Below are 21114 nucleotides of genomic sequence, written 5' to 3'. Positions count from 1 at the left end.
GTTATTTCCAGGGAAGGGAGCTGGGGCAGGAGAGAGGATGTTTATTATCTCTATTCCTGTCCATTTTGAATTTTGAATGATAATAAATTTTCAGTTGTAAAATGTGAACTATAAATTTTACAAATTAAATATTATATATATATGTGTGTGTATACATAATATAGATCTGTGGATTTTATCCAAAGCACACTAAATCGGAATCTACAATAGCACCTACTGAATCAGAGTCCTTGTGATAGATTTCTAGACAATCTGTGTAGTTGCCTTGGTAATCGTGATGGCACTCAGGCAAGCTCTGGGAGTTGGTGATGGACAGCGAAGCCTGGTGTGTTGCAGTCCAGGGGCCTGCAAAGAGTCAGACACGAATGAGTGACTGAACTGAACTGAAATGAAGTGATGGCTTGAGCAGTGACAGAGAACAAGGCAGGAAGGGGTTTTTCTTCCCGGCTCACCACCTGCCTCGCTGCCCTTTGGTGACAGCAGATGAAGCCGGTGCCTGAGTTTGCGTGTCATGTGGAGATCTTTTTTATTTCCCTACCAAGGGCACTTTCCTCAACATCCCTACCTCAAGTCTGCCTTCTGGGAAGGAAGGTGGACTTATTCTCATAAGACGTTCAGTTCTTCTCCAGTTTTGAGCCCAGTCTCTTCTTTGCAACAGAGCTGTTATGTTACTTCGTGACTTAAACTCCCCCTTTTCTAGGTAGGCACATCCAGAGTTTATATTTGCATGGAATGATTTCGGAGACCAAAATGACTAGAATTAAGAAAACCTCTGAATAATAAAATCATAGTGAGACTGCATATTCCAGGCAGTGTGCTGGGTGCTTGTTCTATCATCTCATTTACTCCCCACAGCTCTCTGAGAGAGGTCCCACTGTCATCTCTATCTAGCTGGTGACATGATCCAATCTCCAAGCCCTTAAGAAGTGGACTTGATGTCGTATGCTCACAGCAGGTCTGACTCAGTCATCTGTGCTTTTACCCACTGCACTGTATGGCCCCCTCTTTCTAAAAGTCTATTCACATGTTTTATCCTCACTTTTTTTTAAAAGGATATAAGCTGTAGGAAGAAGATTCATTAGATTCATTAGGCTGGATGAAGGTGCGAATCTAAATGTTATACCCTCTCTACGGTTCCCAAGAGAGCAGAGGCTGGCCCAGGAGTCAGCCTAGCTGGAAAATTCTCTGTGTGACAGGAATACACTAAGAGCTGAACCATTCCCATGGTAATTTGAAGAACCTTCAGTATATTTTTTGTTCTAAGTTTGGTTTCAAGCACATAAATCTCTGTGAAAAATCCCCTGAGAAGATTCCACTAAGGCAGCAACAAAGACTCCTGTTCCAATCGACTTTTTATGTAAATGGGGAAAAAATGAATTAGAAGCACACACCTGAAAATTCATAAGCGACACTCACTCAGTAATTATGCAACATTCATGGAAATAGACTCTAGGCATTGTGCGAAAATTCAGATTTTTGTCTGCATTCTTTTCTTTCTAAAAAAGCAGACGCCCAGATGGGAGATACAGTGCTCACAGCCTCATCATAGACACAAGGATGGGGAGATGGCATTCACAGTCACTCCTAATGGTTACTGAGAATTAAACCTTCCAGACAACCAGGGAAGCGTCACCTGCTGGGAATATTCCTGCCCCTCTGGATGACTAATTCATTACTTCAGGAGATAAGGACTTGAAGGGCGCCCAACAGTTTTTTCTCTGTGGCTTTCCCTTATCTCCTTAAAAGAAAATTCTATTTTGCTTTTGCACTTTCCCAGGTGTTACCATGACTCCCTGGCTACTAGTATAAATAAAAATAAACTATTCGGGAGCATCTATTACAAATGATAATATTCTAGGGAGAGCTCTCGACAACAGATCTCAGAAAAGTTTGTTAGAAATAAAAAGGCAGTGGGAATATGATGAACAGCGGCACTATCACTATATACTCTTAAAAAATTTACTACTGTGTTAGTGAAATATTTAAAATGATTATCTGAACAGCTGCCCCATCACATGGGAGCCTGAGTATGTCACCAGCCAATACAACCATCTGACAGTCTCACCCTGCTTTCCAGAAAACAATTCACGCCAAAGAGGGACTGCAACAGTTTTTAATAGGAAATAAATGAATCTCAAATTAAATAAGTGCTGAGTCTAGGCATTAAGAGATGCAGTAAGCTGTCTGCCCCAGATTCAGGCTCTGCAAACAAGCCCCAGTGGGCGTCCAGTGCGTACTTGACTGTTTTTTGCTCTCCCTGGAGAGTGTCTACAGAAAGGACATCTCATCAAAGAGCTTTTCCCACCGGACCACACTCTATGATTTTGTCTCTTCTACCCTTTGCTTCTGAGATGGCATGTAAGAACACCTCATCTCCAGATTCAGCTTTGACATTGATTCCAGCCTGAATTCTAAAAGCTTTCCAGGTTTCTTGAGCCTCTAAATGAGTGATCTTTAGCTGAACTGCAGTTCAATGCAACAGATACTCTGGAGCTACACTGAGCATGTGGCTGAAAATAGACAAACAGATTCTACCTATTATAATTTACTTCTAAATGGAGTCTCTCCTAGAATTACTTATTGTCAATATAGAATCTAGCAAAAAGACCTAAGACACCACTGAATAGCTCCATAAAACTCCCCTCACACACATTTTGATAGATCTTATGCTTCAAAGTTGAAAAGTCGAAAACATAGAAAAGTGGTTAATTCTTTTGGATAATAATAAATATCATTGATTGAGAGCATAGTATATGCCATGCACTGTGTCAAGCACCTTATTCACTATTTACCAACCCCAAAAGGAACACAACCTTCTATTTATAGAACTCAAGGCTCAGAGAAGTCAAGGTTCAAGGTCACACAGCTGATAAATGGTAGAATTGGAATTTGAACACTGATCAACCCTATTCCAAGCTGCATGCACTTAATTGCTAAACCAGAAAGAGGAAATATGCTTAACAATATATAAGAAATTTAATTCATGGGGATGGTTACCTGAAGCACTGGGTTGTGTGTGTGCACGCTTACCAGGAAAGATAGATAAATTTGATATAGCTTAGTCATGTCTGACTCTTTGTGACCCCATGGACTGTAACTCACCAGGCCCCCCTGTCCATGGGACTTCCCAGGCAAGAATACTGGAGTGGGTAACCATTCCCTTCTCCAGGGGATCTCCCGACCCAGGGATCAAACCCAGGTCTCTCGCAATGCCTGCGGATTCTTTACCATCTGAACCATCAGGGAAGCCCCTACCAGGAAAGAGGATGAGATCAATTAGCAGTGCCAGGTTAGTGGAACTCTTGTGCTGGGACTTGCCATCTTCATTTCCATTTTACTGTCCCTCAAGTCACTGATCTTAATGTCCCATTTCGGCTTCCTATGAGTTTAACTATAATACTTTGACCACCTGATGTGAAAAGCCAACTTATTGGAAAAGTCCCTGATGCTGGGAAAGATTGAAGGCGGAAGGAGAAGAGGGCACCAGAGGATGAAATGGTTGGATGACATCACTGATTCAATGGACATGAATTTGAGCAAACTCCAGGAGATGGTAGAGGACAGAGGCGGCTGGGGGTGCTCCACATCATGGGGTCACAAGAATTGGACACGACTTAGGGACTGAATAAAAATGAATTCAACAAGCATGGGAAGGAAGTACATGAAGTCAGAAGACCGGCCTTTGCATACTCTTGGGTCACTCTTTCACTCATTGATCTGGGAGTGGTCACTCGGTGTCTCTGCTTTTCACATGTGCGCTGAAGAGACCGATCTGGATGGTCTTTAGGATTAAAGGCTTTAGATATAAATTTATATTTAAAAAATTACCATGCCAACTAAGTCATTTTTTAATTATCTTGAGACATTTGTTTTATTTTGTTTTATATTCTCTTCTTGCTAGTAATCTACCTCAATAGGAAAGGAAAAGAGAGATGATGTATTTTATCTAATAAAAAGCTGAATCCTACATTTACTTCCCCTTCAGCTCAATTCTGCAATGCCACAACAATTTGGGAGAACATTCTACTGGGATCCTTTGGTATTAAGACAATAAGAAAATGAAAGATATCCTATCATAACAAGTGGGAAACTTCTATTATCACATATGAAAGAACAGAGGCTTACAAAGGAAAAATTAAAACCAAGTCTTTCTCAGAATTAAGCAAACTAAATATGAGAACCTATTGAAAACCAGTGTTGTTTTATATCCATAAACATGTTATTTACTGAGAGAAAGGATCACACTTCATATGGGTAGTCATCCTCTCTTACTAATTAAGGGAGCTGAATTCCAGTTCCATCCAGTGTTGACATATGAAGGGGACAGGGCCCAAGGTACATAGCGCCTGTTTTCAACAGGAGCTATTCAGAGTGCTTTCGTGTCTATTTCATTTGGTGGCAGGGATTTTGGTTTGAGGTGACAGAGGATGAGATGGTTGGATGGCATCACTGACTCAATGGACATGAATTCGAGCAAACTCCAGGAGATAGTGAAGGACAGGCAAGGCTGGTGTGCTGCAGTCCATGGAGTCACAAAGAGCTGGACACAACTGAGCAACTGAACAACAAGAGACAAAGGTGCAAAGGAAGGATTGCTGTTCTGCCAGAAGAAACAAAACAATGTATAGTAACAAACCCAGTCCAAATCAGAAGAGAAAGGCACAACTCTGGCTATAATGTCCTCAAACTTGAAGGACACCCAGTACCTTTCTAGGTCATTGATTCATTCACTTCCTTGGCAATAAACTAGCCAGAAAATTCCTTAATGAACCATCTATTTTGCTGGTTAATTCTGAGGCATTCAGATTTCTAGAAAGCTATTACTGGATAATCATCCAGGATTCTGGGCATCCAGTATTATACACTATTATCATTATTTTTGCTTCCAAGTCCAAAAGACAGGATGCATTGCCGTTGCCCTTAAAAGGAATATTTTCAATGTTTTAACCACCATTAACAAGATGATTAGCATGCCTTTTGCCATCTTTATGAAACAACAGATGTTTGCTTTGGCATTTTTCCAGCCCTCCTTGTGTCATCAAGCTTAACAGTTCCTTCTTAATGAGCTGGTGTGCTGTTCCTTTCTGGTCCTGAGTAGGAGGGCTGGCCATCTCTTGACCCCACCATGCAGTTGCTTCAATTTCAGATGTGAGAGGTTGGCCTACCTGGGGAGGGTGAAGATATCCCCTTTGCTCTTATACACATCAACCATGAGGAGGCTCAGGTATCTTTGGAGAATAAAAAGCAACAGAGGAAGTGGTCAAGTGGTACTTTTTCTTGATGAGGACCCTGTGTTCATGTTTAGCTTCTAATGTGACATAATGAATTATGAACTAAAGGTAATTGGAAGATTTGTGCCCTATGTGCAGAAAAGAAGTGTGATGTATGAAAGCAAAGCGCAGGCCAATTAGGAAAGTTGATCAATATTTATATTGCTCTTTAAGGGAAGGAAATAATCCTGATAGATTTTCCTTGGGATTGCTGATGATGAGTGTGTGTTTGTAGCCAACATGGGACATTTCATTGATCTCAGTCAAGTTAAAATTTTATTGACAAGTCAGATACTCATCTCTGTTTCTGAAGTTTTCTCTCTAAAAGCCAGTTAATACTACTGCCTTTTGTTTCTCTCTCCCTGAACTGACATTTAACTACCTGATATGTGCTGAACACTTTCCCATCTATTGTCTCATTTAATCCTCCTGACGATGTTGAAATTACTATTTTTATCTCCATTTACAGCTACAGATACTGAAGCAGAGAGAGGATAAGTGAGTTGCCCTTTATCACACAGGTAATGAAAAGCAAAACATGGACTCAAACAGATGTGTTTTTTTCTGACCCTGAAGCTTATGTGATTTCAGCAACCTCATATGGTCTCCCAGAGGCAGAATGAGGATAGTTTTGTAGCGTGGCCTAATTTGAATGAAGGTGATGAGAATTATAAACGGTGACACCAACAAGGGAGAGGCACCCGAGCAGGCAGCCTAGGAGCTGCCCTAACTCACCCAGGAGGGCCTTGGTCTTCTGCTCCTGTCTGGTTCAAAAAGCAGTTTCCTGTCCATCTAGCTTAGTGAAGGGCCAGCAAGTCACACATGGCACCTCCACCTCAAGTGGCAGAATTTAGCACACGTGACCCTAGACCTTTCGCGAGTCACTTTGGTCTCTTGGATTTTAGTGGCTCTGAAGCGAATACCACACTATTTTGAACAGTATCTCTACTTCCTGCCTGTTCAGACTGAGTCTCCTCACTTTGTTCAGAGGCTGCTTTTAGACATCCATGCAACACTACGTTAGAGAATTTGAGGTTTAATCAATAAAATTGACCAGGAAAGAACTCAAAAGCCACGCTGCCTGCTTCCATGCTTGATTCACTGGGCAGACACTTAGTTCTCGTCTTGTGTTTGATCTACAGACTCTGTGCAAACTGTAACTTTTCCTTCCTGCATGAAATTTTAAATTCACTCTTGCGTTATGTTCTGTGGGCTGTGGGGTCACTGTGGCCATCAACTCCTGAAGCACAGGAATTTTATCTGAGAAGCGCCTTAATGAAGATTGCATCAGAGGTCAGGGTGTTATTTCTGTTCATCTTCTACATGTTGGTACCCTGTTCCCAAATGGGTGCTCTGATGCACACTTACAGTCTCCTCATAAACATACTACACATAGTTTATAATCAGGCTGCTGCCAAGAATAGGTTTTTTTTTGTATAAAGGAAATGTATTTCAGGAGGGATTTTCAGAAATGTGAGAAACAGTTGTCTAGTGAAAACACACACACACACACACACCTGTTAAGTATCTCCTAAGAAGCTGGTTCTATTCTAAGAAAACTATGTCCATTAGCTCAACTCCCCTGAAACCCAATGTGGTACGTTCTATTTTCTTCCCATTTCGTGCATGACAAACTAATGCACAAAAAAATTAAGTGACTTGGCTTACTTAGTTTACAAAGCTGCTGCCGCCGCCGCCGCCACTGCTGCTGCTAAGTCGTGTCAGTCATGTCCGACTCTGTGCGAGCCCATAGACGGCAGCCCACCAGGCTCTCCCGTCCCTGGGATTCTCCAGGCAAGAATACTGGAGTGGGTTGCCATTTCCTTCTCCAATGCATGAAAGGGAAAAGTGAAAGTGAAGTCGTGTCAGTCATGTCCGACTCTTAGCAATCCCAAGGACTGCAGCCCACTAGGCTCCTCCATCCATGGGATTTTCCAGGCAAGAGTACTGGAGTGGGGTGCCATTGCCCTCTCCCTCACAAAGCTAGTAAGTAGCAAAACTGGGATATTAATACTAAGCAATCTAGCCAAAGATGACACCCTCAACTGTTTCACCATCCTGGCTCAGAATTTGTCCTGCAAGCATAGAACCTAGCTGGGAATCTCAGACCCAGCTTTGTGATCTTGAACAATTCGCTTACATGATGTTCAGTCTCAGCTTCCTATCTGTAAACTGGCTAACAATAATGCCTACCCTTCATGATCATTCGGAGGAGTTAAAATAAGCATGTTTTGCAAACTGTAAAGTGCTATGCAGATGTCATCCGTCAGTTGTGGATACAGCGCACAAGACACATTGTGTCCTTCCTACTTTGTTCTTCTCTATTGCCCTGACTCCATCCCATAATGCACGGGGTGCATAAAAACACATACTATTTAAAGTCTCACTTTTTTTTAAGTCTCACTTTCTTGCAACCAGTGAAGTTGCTCAGTCATGTCCAATTCTTTGCTATCCCATGGACAGTCGTCTACCAGGCTCCTCCATCCATGGAATTTTCCAGGCAAGAGTACTGGACTGGGTTGTCATTTCCTTCTCCAGGGGATCTTCCCGACCCAGGGATTGAACCTGGTTCTCCCGCATTGCAGGCAGACGCTTTACCGTCTGAGCTACCAGGGAAGCCCAATATTTAAAGTGGTAATTTCTAATTAAATAAGTCTAAGCAAAAAAAAAAAAAAAAAAAATAAGTCTAAGCAGACCTCCAAATAGCTTCCTAAATCATGATGCTAACCACTAATTAGTGTCAGGATGCATCATTTTGTCACAGAGAAAATGAGGAAATAATGTCAGAGCAGTGGGAACAAATTGTGCCATCTGTTTATGAAAAATACATGCAACCCAGAGTCCCGTAGATCTAAATGTTAAGTCAAAAGAATATTAGTTAATATTAGAGATATTGGAGTTTCCCTGGTGGTTCAGTGGTTAAGATTCCACGCTCCCAATACAGGGGCATGGGTTGGATCCCAGGTCGGGAAACTTAAGATCCCACATGCTACATGGTGCAGCCAAAAAAAAAAAAAAAAAAAAAATTAGAGATATTACCATCATAAAAGTAATGACATGGATTAGGACTGGTATTCTGTACTGTTAGTGCATAGACTCGAAGTGCCTTCAATCATTTGAAAGGGGGTGGGGCTTCAACAGAGCAGAGGCGCAGTGAGGAAGTGAGGTACCAAGTGGGATGGGCTGTGGGCATTGACTCTGGATCCAGAAGCCCAGGTACAAGTCTTGCATCCATCCAAAAGCCACTGAGGGTCTACAGGTGCCAGGCCCTGTCAGGTAGGTACTAGAGACACAAAAGCGCATAAAGACATGACTTTTGCCTTTCTGGAACTCTCCTGCTCAGCCACTGACCCATGTGACCTTATCCCAGTCTTTCCTTCTTACTAAGAAAAGCCCTGATTTTCATATCAATACAAGGAAGCACATAAAGAATCAGAAGTAAAGTTACCCTTTAGAGTTCATACGATTAATTGGAATAAAACTTTAGATTTCTAATTCAGTGTTTTCTGCAACTGGATCTCATTATTTCTTCTGCACTTTGCAGCACTGTTGTATTTCTTAATTTGGGTATGATATGCAAAGATACAAGTGATTAACTTTTCTCATATTCTGCTATGGTTTACCTTTTATGGCTATATCATTTTTTTCCCCCCAAGATTAACACAGCTACTCTTTGAAAGAAATAGTTTTAAAAAAAGATAAGCCACAGACTGGATAATTTTTGCAACTATATAGCTGACAAAAGGTTTTAATCCAATTTTTAATGAACTGTAAGTGATTAATTTTTGAGTTTTCCCAAATTGTTTTCTGTGCTTACCCACTAGGGGTGCCCGGCAAGGTCTACATTGGGGCCTATCCCTTCTGTTCCTCTGAAAGATGTGGTCTTGGACAGTTCCTGGGCTGTACAGTGGAGAAAGGATAGAAAAGCAGGGAAGAGGACACGGAGGGAAAGAAAAAGCATGAACTTGAAGTTCTCATGGTTGAGGAGCACAGCTGTATCATGTGGGGCAGTGGATCGGGAAGAAACTAAAAAGGGATTTTAAAATTTATTGCTAGGGGATTTCCTGTCCCCTTCATAATATTGAGTAATGCTAGTTTGAGTTGCTTTAAAATTTTTCTTGGGTGCGGGGACTGTGTTCATTTAAGCACAGTATTGCTCTGAAATTGATTTATGAGGGTCACAGGTTTCTGGGCCTTGAACAACCGTTGCCTTCATCTTATTAGCAGTGGAAGGCTGCGTGTGGACCTTCCCAGTGCATCTCGAACATGAGCACCAACTGGGCTTTAATAGGTGAGCAATGAGCTGTAGCGCATCCGGCTGAAATCTACCAGGGGAAATGGTGTCAGGAAATGGAATCGAGTCCTCGGAACAATTGTCTTGTTAAGTACAAATGTTCCTACTTCAAAACTTCCTTCAAAGCTCAAAGTACAAGGAAAACAGAGTTTCATCTTCATGCCACCTGGTGGTAGAAACTACCAGTTCATAGGCCTGCGCTTGGGCTCTGGCTTAAGGTCTGGGAGGAGTATAGAAAGAGCGTTGTTTATTTCATATGTAGGAATTTTTCTCTCTCAATCCCCCTACCTGTATTAGGTCCCCCTCTCCCTTCCCCACCAATAGTCTGTTCTCTATGTAAGCTACAAGGATATATGTACAACGTGGGGAATATAGCTGATAGTTTATAATAACGATCAATGGGATATAATCTTTAAAAATGGTGAATCACTCTGTTGTACTCCTGAAACATATAACATTGTACATCAATTATGCCTCAGTTTAAAAAAAAAGAAAGAACATTGTTCTCATCTGAGCTAAGGAGACAGAAATCCACTACAGGACACTGACAAAGTCTGCATCATAGTTAATCCACTTTCTGTGCTTCTAGCTCTGAATTAGACATCATAGTAAACTCTCACTCTAAAAGTTTACATTCCAGAAGCTGAGTAGGGTGAGGAGAATGACATTAACTGAGAACTACTGCTTTATATTCATCCTCTATTTTTAAAATCCTTACCAGATTTCAATACAATCATGTATGTGGTGGTATCAATAGTATTTCCATTTTACAAATGAGGAAAGACTTAGCTTTAAAAGGAGTTGTAATTATCATAGTAGACATTGGGGAGGAGCAGGGAATGGGATATTTGGACTTCCTTGGTGGCCCAGTGGGAAAGAGGCTGCCTGCTAATACAAAGGACATGGGTTTGGTCCCTGGTCCGGGAAGATCCCATATGCCACAGAGCAACTAAGCCTGTGCATCAGAACTACGGAGTCCACGCTCCAGAGTCTGACAGTCGTAACTACTGAAGCCCATAAGCCCTAGAGCCTGAGCTCCGCAACAAGCGAAGAAGTCATAATGAGAAGCCCATGCACCGCAACTAAAGAGGAGCCACCACTTGCCGCAACTAGAGAAAGCCACATGCAGCAACAGAGACCCAGCGCAGCGAAAAACAACAAATTTTAAAAATCTATTTCCCTTAAAAAAAAAGGGGGGGGGGATGGGATATTTAATGATAGGATAAAAGCTGTAAACAATGGTGTCTTGGAGGGAGAGGCTTTTTTAAGCATGTGTGTTTAAAAAAAGAAGTTAATTACATGGACCTCTCGACTCTGAATTATTTTAGCTTGATAGTGTAGGAGTGATATAAATAAATGAAAATGAGACAACAGAACTGTTATGACATCCTTCTTTCCCAGTGAGGAGGGAGGTGTATCTATCAGCAGATTCTCCTTCCTTAGGATGGGTGTCATAACACGTCAGCTCTGTGCATTCTGTATACGCAACATGCGTTTATTTTTTCTCCCACTTCTTTTTGGTTCTGAATTTGCTTTTATGTGAACATGAGATCATTTTACTTAGTCAAAATAATAATTCAAAATTTATAGTTGTGCAGGATTCTACTGTTCACAGTAGCGCCTGCACTCAACAGTATGATCCTGTGTACTTAAAAATATGTTCAGAGGGCAGATCTCATGGGAATGCTTAACTCTCAGAAGTGTCATTGGTATTAATTCACAAAACATGAGAAAACATTGAGACCACTGTATGTAAGGTACATAGTAAAATATTTCTGTTTCCCAAGTAGTGTTTTTTTGTTATTATAATTTATGATTTTTATTATTTTACAACTAATTGTATTGCTGGGAGAAAGTAGTCTGTATATACAAAAGTGTGAGTCACTCAGTTGTGTCCGACTCTGTGTGACCCCATGGACTGTAGCCCACCAGGCTCCTCTGTCCATGGGGTTTCCCAGGCACGAATACTGGGGTGTGTTGCCATTCCCTTCTCCAGGGGATCTTCCTCACCCAGGGATCAAACCTGGTTCTCCTGCATTGCAGGCAGATTCTTTACTGTCTGCAATACAAAATATATACAAAACCTCCCTATAATTTTCCAGCACCCCCCTGCAGATTCCAGTAAACAGAGTGGATGAAAAGTAAATAAGATCAAGTGCAAACACGGTATCCTGAGGTAACCACTGCAATGGTGAGAGGCTGCGATGAAAGAAATTAAACATGTCCTTCTGTCATTCTGACTGACTGGGATGACAGATTTTCAATTCTCTCTCTAGCTTGAGAACCTTCTTCCCACTGGGGAAGTTTAGAACAGAGGAGAGATGATGTTATTATTCTCAGGAATTCCTCTCAGAAAAGGAATTGTATTTAGGGAAAAGTATTTTGCCGGGTGAGACATTGAGATACCTGGTTTGGCAGCATTACTGTGTACAAACCCTGGGTTGGAACTGGATTCTGGAGGGAAAGGAGAAACAGACAGAGGGACAAGACAGAAGACAGCCTGCTCTGACATCTCCCAGTGATATCCTTCCTCCCATATAATCTTCAGTACATTCTCCAAAAAAAAAAAAAAAAAAAAAAAAAGGAAGGAAGGAAAAAATCACCCCAAATCTAGAAATGATTGTCTGGGGCTTCCTGGTGGGACTAGTGGTAAAGAAAACAACTACCAATGTAGGAAACATGAGAGATGCGGGTCTGATCCCTGGGTTGGGAAGACCCCCTGGAAGAGGGTAAGGCAACCCACTCCTGTATTCTTGCCTGGAGAAGCCCCCAAAACAAAAGGACAGAAGAAAATGTATGGAGGTGATGGAAAGAGAGGCCTGGCAGGCTACGATCCAAGGGATCACAAAATGTACGATACGACAGAAGCGACTTAATACACACTCACATGCCTGGGGCAAGGGGGAAGAGTACTTTTGAAGTCAGCATCCAGGATTCATGGACAAGTGGAGAGGCAGGAGGGAGTAAGCCATTCACAGCTATTATGAGAATGAGTTTCATAATCTCAGGCTATACATTGGCTGTTTGAGCACAATTTAACCAGAGTGCTTACAAAAGGCAGCTTCCTGGTTGTATTCTTTCATTCAACAATATTTACTAGGGGCCTACAAAGAGCAGGAAGGCTGGGGTCATCTCTGCCTCAAGAAACCACGGAAAGAAGTACAGGCCTGACTTTGAATGTAGGGGAAGAGAGGGGAGGGAGATGTAAGCTGATCACAGCTGGGGCAGCAAGGAGAGCTTCCTCCTTGAGCACTTTCTCCCCAAAGACTCTAAAACCATTCTCCAGCTGATGTAGGTAGAATCATATATGCTAAAATCAATCTCTTAAGACAGTATGTGATGTGATAATTTTTAAGACTACGGTGAAAGGAGCTTGAGGACGGAGAGCGTTGTACAAAGGTGGAAAATGTGCGGCATTGGGTTATTGGAATATTCTCCTAGCATCTAAAAGGATGCCACGCCATGCCATCTGTCGTATCGAACTCTTGCGGCCCAATGGACTATAGCCAGTCAGGCTTCTCTCTTCATGGGATTTCCCAGGCAAGGATACAGGAGTGGGTTGCCATTTCCTTCTCCTGAGTATCTTCCCAACCCAGGGATTGAACCTGTGTCTCCTGCTTTGCAGACAGCTGAGCCACCAAGGAAGCCCATATGAAGTAGCTTAGAGTAGCAGTAGAGAGTGAGTGAAGTCACTTAGTCGTGTCTGACTCTTTGTGACACCATGGACTGTAGCCTGCCAGGGTCCTCCGTCCATGGGATTTTCCAGGCAAGAGTACTGGAATGGGTTGCCATTTAGTATTTTGGCCATGTTGCATAGCATGTGGGATCTTAGTTCCCTAAGCCAGGATAGAACCCACAACTTCTGCATTGGAAGCTCAAGTGTTAACCACTGGACCACCAGGAAATTACCCACAGCTCTTTTTTTAAAACCAGGTCTACAAGGTTTATATTGTCATTTTTTCTGTACTCTTCCTCTATTCCCTCATCTCTAGCTACACTAACTACATTGATCTTTTTGAATGTTGCCAGATCTTTCCCACCTTAAGACATTTGTAATCTCTTTCTTCTGCCTGGAAAACTCTTTCCTGCATCTTTGCCTGGCTTTCTTCTTGACTAAGTTCAGGATTCCTGTCAAGGGTCCATTCATTTTCCTTTTTTCTCACCCTTATTTGTTGTTCAAATTTCTCTCACTCCCTGGAAATGTATTATTTGTTCATTTATGATCATCTAGTTTCCCAGTGGAATGTAAGCTCCACTCAGGCAGAAACTCTATCTTATCCATTGCATTGTCCTCAGAGTATACAGTGTGTTTTCAGTAAACACTTTTAAATTAATAACCTACTGAACTGTGTGTGTGTGTACAGAAACTACAGAAGAAACTACACAATAAATGGAAGGTTCTGGCAAGCACTGGAGGATGGGATGCTTTGGGCAGATATGAGGCACTCCAGAATGCCATCAACATCATCATTCACGTGGCAATTATACTATCATTATGTGTTGCTGGAACCAAAGTCCCGTGACCAGAACAAAAGGACACGGATAACTGTGGGTTAAACACTGTTCTGTACTCTTTCATAAATACTGTCTCATTTAGTTCTCACCCTAACAAGACTGACTCTTTTTTCATCTAGGCCAGATAAGGAAAGAGAGACCTAAAAAGGTAAACTCACTTAACCAAATTCATCCAAGAACATGGTAAAGCCAGGATTTGAACCCAAGTTTTATGACTTTGAACCTATTTTTTCCCTCCTATTGCTTCTTGTTCCTTTTATTGACATACAGTTGACTTAATTCTATTAGTTTCAGGAGTACAACATAGTGATTCAATATTGTTATACATCATATGTACCATACAGCATTATTATGATATTATGGACAATATTCTCTTGTTGTTTCTACATTGCTACCAAAGTTAGGAAAGCTCATTAGGATGAAAGAGGAGGAGAGAAAGAGAGAATGAAGAGGAATCCCTGCTTGAGAATCTTCCACCCATTTCTGCATAAATCCACCCCTGTTGCTCCAGCATGGATTAAGTAGTCACTCTTTTAAATGAATTGTTGATAAGGTTCATTTAGAAAATAGTACATGCTTTCTCCCACTTTTACTGATGATGAAGAGGAAAAGTTAAAATTTTACATAACCTGCTCGTTCTGCTGTGTACCTCAGCTTGCTCCTTACAAAGTCTGGATCATATAGGTCACATTGCCTTAGAAAGTGGGGACTTAACAATACTAGGAACTGGAGCTTATCTCACTCACCCTTGTCCTGCTGTTTGCAACTGCCCAGCTCTATAAACCTACTTAACATGTCTGTCCCTGTAAAGGTCAGGCATCCCCCTCCCCATCTTGACTGCTGTTCCCAAGCTCGTGAAACCCCTTGGTTTAAACCAGCCTATTAGCAGCTAGTGTTGCCCATTATCGTCTGTCTATAAAAACTCTGTAACCCCTTTGTTCGGGGCTCAGAGCTTGAAGTGTTAACTCCTCTGGGCCTGCCGATGTGATAAACCTGAGTTCTCCAACTCTCTGAGTGTGGTGCTTGTTTTCTCGATTATTGGTTTCTGCAACGTTTCTGGAGGCCCCAGTGAGATTCCAACCATGCCGGCCCCCTGAGCCATCAGACTGGTGGCTCGGCCAGGCTGGAGAGAAGGAACCCTGAGACGAATGAGGAGGCATGCCACCTGCTGGGGTTCCAGGTTCTCTTTTGGACCAGTGTTCTGACTTTCCTGATGGCCAAGCCCCAGCTGGGCTCATTGGAGGGACGGAACAACCTACCAGGAATGGCCGCAGGATCAGGTAAGGCCACGGGGCTAGTCTCCAGTCAGGGCCTACCCCAACGGGTAGAAGAGACCGATCACCTCCTTGGAGCTCCCAGGAAGGGAGCATCAGATAGGGAGAACCGGGGACTCAGGAGAAGGGAGGCATTGTGACTGATCACCTCCTTGGAGCTCCTGGGAAGGGAGCAACAGTTAAGGAAACCTGGGGACGCGGGAGAAGGGAGGCATTGTGATAGCCTCTGAATGGTTGTGAGTGTGTAATTGCTGGCTGAACAGAGTAAGAGAAATTTTTCTTTTTGGAACTACAAAACCAATTCTTTTTGCATATGCAATTAAAAACAACTAGTTTGTTAAAAGGCCTGCCTAGGCAAAAGCTTGAAGTTAACCCTTTCCATGTCCTTGAAATACATAGCCCACTTTGCATGAGACCACAGCCTTAGGCAAATTAGAACTTCAAGCAAAGAAAAAAAAGGGGGGTCACAAAGATTTTTAAATCTCAAAAAGAAAACTATAAGATCTTTCTCTGTCTGTCTGTATTTATGTATATCTCAGTGTATGCCTTTTGTTTTTTCTGATAATATTGTTAAAGTTGTAAATGAGTTCTGAATTTATTGGCCTAAAAAAGTAACTGCTTACAAATCAAACAATTCCAAATACAAGAAAAATTAACCTAAATAAATTTCTGATTCATGTGAACTGGGAAATATTTCAATATTAAGTATCTAGTATTAATGTTTGCTAATCTAATAAGGAAAGTAGGATGTTGTTTTTAATAAAAAGAGGTATAAAAATAAAACTACATTTTATGAAAGGAAAAGAAAGTAGGTCTGACCTACACGTGGCTGTTACAAAAAGTGATTAGAAGGTTTGTGGAAAGTTTCCCTGAAGAAAAAGTTTTGTACATGGTTAAGACTGACAAAGTTAAAATAAATTTAATTAAGTTTATCTAAATGAGTTTAAAGTAAGCTGGTGCAAAAACTTAAATTCAGCCTTTCTGTTACGAGGTCATACTTTCTTCAGATGTTAAACTGCCTTTAATATTCAAGTTTCTTTACCTCTTAATTGATCTGTTCTGTATTTACCTTTGAAATCTTTTGTTAACTTTGGCTAAGTAAATAACTATTATCTCACAGTGACTTGTATGCTCCTAACTGACTGTTATAAACCCTTTTGATATTTATCGACAAAACTTCCTAAATAACTTGACTTCTAGTTATCTTTGGGATGCTTCAGAGGGCCCCTGAGACATCCCAGAGAGTTGTTAGGCTACCTGGGTTCATTGGACATGTTGAATTATGTGAGAAGTACTGTTGAAGCGGTGATAAATCTTTTCAGGTTATACTGTATGGTTGATGTTACTAATATGGATGTCCTAAAATTATGTGAAATTCATATAGATCGGATATGCCCTGATAAAATATGGTCAATTATAATTCTAGTTATCATATTCAAGTGTTATTACCAAGTTTCTTTGTCAATTGCAATAGAATCAGATTTTAAACAGGCCTTCTATGGTTTTACTCTCATGCGTTTAGAAAAATACTGCTAATTCTTCAAGATTTATGGAAAAGACTTTCTAAGATTAAGCAGATAAACAAATTTTGTTATTAACAGTAAGCTGGTACCAGACTGGAATTGGGTCTTCTCTCTGTTTAGAGAACAAAGTTTTCTTAGAATGCAGCTTTCGATAACAGATTATGAATTTCTTTGTCTTTAAGTGATTTATATTTGTTTTTAAAATCTTTTTGTTACTTTGGTAAACAGAACATTATTTCAGATTATAGTATGTGTAGACAAAGCTCATTCTGCTTCTACAAAAAAATAACCCTTCATGGTTAGACTTTTGTTATCCTGAAGTCCTTAAAACATGGCAATAGTCTGCTCCTAAATCAGGAAATTAAAAATGGATAAACAGCAGCTAAAAATCAAAGAGCCAAGGCTATGGGAAATCCAAGACAGCCGCTTGGCTTTTCCTGGCTCCCTGACAGACCTCATTTTTATTTGATGGGTTAAAGTCTTCCCTGGCTACAGTGTTAATGCCCTCACAATGAGTTCTCGGAAAAAAAAAAAAAAAAAAAAAAAAAAAAGAAGAAGAAGAATTATGTTTCACTGAATATGAAGGTCTGCTGCTGCAGTTTCGTTAATTAAAGTCTGTTCTTACTAAGACTCACTTCTGAGATAGTTCCTTGTTATGTTATATTGCTAAAAGGTTTAATTAAGCTACTAAAAAGGACAGTCTAAGATTGTTTCTAAAGCTTATCTCAGTAACCAATCTTTGGATAAAGGTCAGATGCTCCATGATGTACAACCAGGAGATTAACACTTGGCTATAATCATTTAACTGAGTCAGATGACCTGGGGTATACTGGGCTATACCCAATGAAAGTCCTTGACTGAATTCTTGCTGTGACCTTACTAATAACTGCTAGCTATATTATTTCCTATATAGTTTGTTTCAGAAGATTATTTCTTACATTACCAAATATGTGACTGAGCCTGTGATAAGATACTGATATGCAGTCCCATATGAGATCAATGATTGTAATAATGTATGGGTGTGAGAGTTGGACTATAAAGAAAGCTGAGCACCAAAGAATTGATGCTTCTGAACTGTGGTGTTGGAGAAGACTCTTGAGAGTCCCTTGGACTGCAAGGAGATCCAACCAGTCCATCCTAAAGGAGATCAGCCCTGGGTGTTCATTGGAAGGACTGATGTTGAGCTGAAATTCTAATACTTTGGCCACCTCATGCGAAGAGTTGACTCATTGGAAAAGACCCTGATGCTGGGAGGGACTGGGGGCAGGAGGAGAAGGGGACGACAGAGGATGAGATGGCTGGATGGCATCACTGACTCAATGGACATAAGTTTGAGTAAACTCCATGAGTTGGTGATGGACAGGGAGGCCTGGTGTGCTGCGGTCTATGGGGTTGCAAAGAGTCAGATACTACTGAGCGACTGAACTGAGCTGAACTGAACTCTAGATATGGGAAGAAGCAACAAGAGGAAATATTTTCCTGGACCAAGAGGCTAGTAAGACAGGTATAGTCCAGAGAGTTTTGCTACTTAGCAGGCCTGGTCTAGTGACAACATATTGAGTGGCCTGTCAATGGAATCTTTGTTAGACCTGGGAATGAGCCTTCCCAGCACCACGGGACACAATGACCATGAAATGCCCCCCAAACATAGTCAAATATGTGGCTATGAAGGGGTCCTATGAAAGTTGGCCCTTGCCAGCTGCCTCTACAAAGATTAAATCATGACCACTACAAGATGCTGACCTTCAAGAACCCCTTGAAAGAAGTTGAGGGTGGAGACAAAAAATAAGACACTCTGTGCTCTGGAAAAAGCCCAGAAAAACAGGCCTTCAGATAGTCAGATGTTTTCAGGTAAAGATTATTATGAGTCCAAATTCTTACTTTAAGTTCTGTTTTTCTTTTTCAAAGTGCTTATAGTAAGGAGCTCATCACATTGCATAAGGAATTTGGTTAAGCAAAATGAACAAGTGGAAGAATTTCTGCTCATTGAGTTATTGATGGTATCTATTGCTTTCTCTACAGAGCTAAGAGAGAGGCTAATTCTTACTCTTTGAGATGATTCACTTGTGGTTTTGGTCTTTTTAACCTCAGAACAAGCAAATGGACTAGGTGACCTTGAAGGTTACCCCATAAGCCCTCAAGATCATGCTCAGATGATAAGTCAAAAATCAAAACAAAGATAGTGGAGACTTTCAGTTGGGCTCCTCTTCTCTGCTCTGGCAGCCGTAATTAGTGCTCTCCTCTTAAGCCAGGCAGATGCATGCCAGGTTTTGGAGCGTTCTTATTTGTGTAATACTGGAGTTGGCTGCCCATGAAAAAATACAAACAGACAGAAAGGAGAAGACAAGATGAAGGGGAACTTTGAATACTTATGAATACAACTCAAATGTTGATGATGCAAGCACAATGATTATGTAACTTCATATTTGGCAGACTAACTGTCTTTCCCACCTCATAGGAGGCTTATGGACAATAGAGCATTTCTGAAGAAAAAAATTGAGGAATATGGTTTTCTTTGTGTCAGAAGTCCCATTAGTTATATGCATTATTCTGGTGGAAATGGACCATCATATTAGAATATTATGCATTGTGATGCCTGCCATGAGTCAGCTGAGCTATCTTTCATTTCAAAAATGTGTCCTTGCTCCCCATCTTCTTTCACCTGTCTCTTGATTTTCACAAGATTTCAGCTATCATCAAAACTATACACTCATTTCTACTGCTTTCTCCAGCTAAGCTCACAACTTGATTATGGGAAATCCCCACCCTGGGTATTCAGATTCATTTCTATTACATTTTTGCTTCTTTCAAGTTACTTGCAAAGGTGCAGTTGGGGAGTTACTTGGAGCCATAGCCATCAGTTTGATGAATTTCGATTGAAAAACAATCTTCCAGTCTTTTGCCCTAATCTGTTACTGACAATGCTCTCATCTTTACACACTATCTCAAATGCTTATTTTTTTTCTAAAATTTGAATACCAATGAATCCCAAAGGGGGTGATATATTTGTGAAAAAATAAGAAAGCATCTCAGTCACAGTAGCAGGGGTTATATAAATTATGATATACAGGCTCAAAGTCATGTATGCACTATCATTCACTTACTTTGTTGTTCAGTTGCTCAGTTATGTCCAGACTATTTGCGACCCCATGGACTGCATCACGCCAGGCTTCCCTGTCTTTCACTATCTCCTGGAGTTTGCTCAAGGCTGTTTACTTAACAATTATTTATTGAATCTAGGTGCCAAACCCTGTGCACATCGCTAGAGCAAAGGCAAAAGAAACTGTCTCTTTGTGGAAATAGTCTAGTGGATAGGGAAAAGCAGCAAGAAAAAAAAAAGGGTAGTAGTTATACCAACACAGTAAGTGTTAAAATAGAAGTGAGATCAGACATTGTAGTGACCGAAATACTCATCAGCAGATGGATGGATTAAAAAAAAACATGGTACCTATATACAGTGGAATATTCAGTTCAGTTCAGTTGCTCAGTCATGTCCGTCTCTTTGCGACCCAATGAATCACAGCACGCCAGGCCTCCCTGTCCATCACCAACTCATGGAGTTTACTCAAACTCATGTCCATTGAGTCGGTCCAGCCATCTCATCCTCTGTTGTCCCCTTCTCCTCCTGCCCCCAGTCCCTCCAAGCATCAGGGTCTTTTCCAATGACTCAACTCTTTGCATCAGGTGGCCAAAGTATTGGAGTTTCAGCTTCAGCATCAGTCCTTCCAATGAACACCCAGGACTGATCTCCTTTAGGATGGACTGGTTGGATCTCCTTGCAGTCCAAGGGACTCTCAAGGGTCTTCTCCAACACTGCAGTTCAAAAGCATCAATTTTTCAGTGCTCAGCTTTCCTCACAGTCCAACTCTCACATCCATACATGACTACTGGAAAAACCATAGCCTTGACCAGACGGACCTTTGTTGGCAAAGTAATGTCTCTGCTTTTTAATATGCTATCTAGGTTGGTCATAACTTTCCTTCCAAGGAGTAAGCGTCTTTTAACTTCATGACTGCAGTCACCATCTGCAATGATTTTGGAGCCCCCCAAAATAAAGTCTGACACTGTTTCCACTGTTTCCCCATCTATTTCCCATGAGGTGATGGGACCAGATGCCATGATCTTAGTTTTCTGAATGTTAAGCTTTAAGCCAACTTTTTCACTCTCCTCTTTCACTGTCATCAAGAGGCTTTTTAGTTCCTCTTCACTTTCTGCCATAAGGGTGGTGTCATCTGCAT

This window comes from Muntiacus reevesi, chromosome 17 (assembly GCF_963930625.1).
Source record: "Muntiacus reevesi chromosome 17, mMunRee1.1, whole genome shotgun sequence".
In the NCBI taxonomy this organism is placed as follows: domain Eukaryota; kingdom Metazoa; phylum Chordata; class Mammalia; order Artiodactyla; family Cervidae; genus Muntiacus; species Muntiacus reevesi.
The sequence above is the reverse complement of the archived record's forward strand: the minus strand, read 5'-3'. Positions refer to the sequence as shown.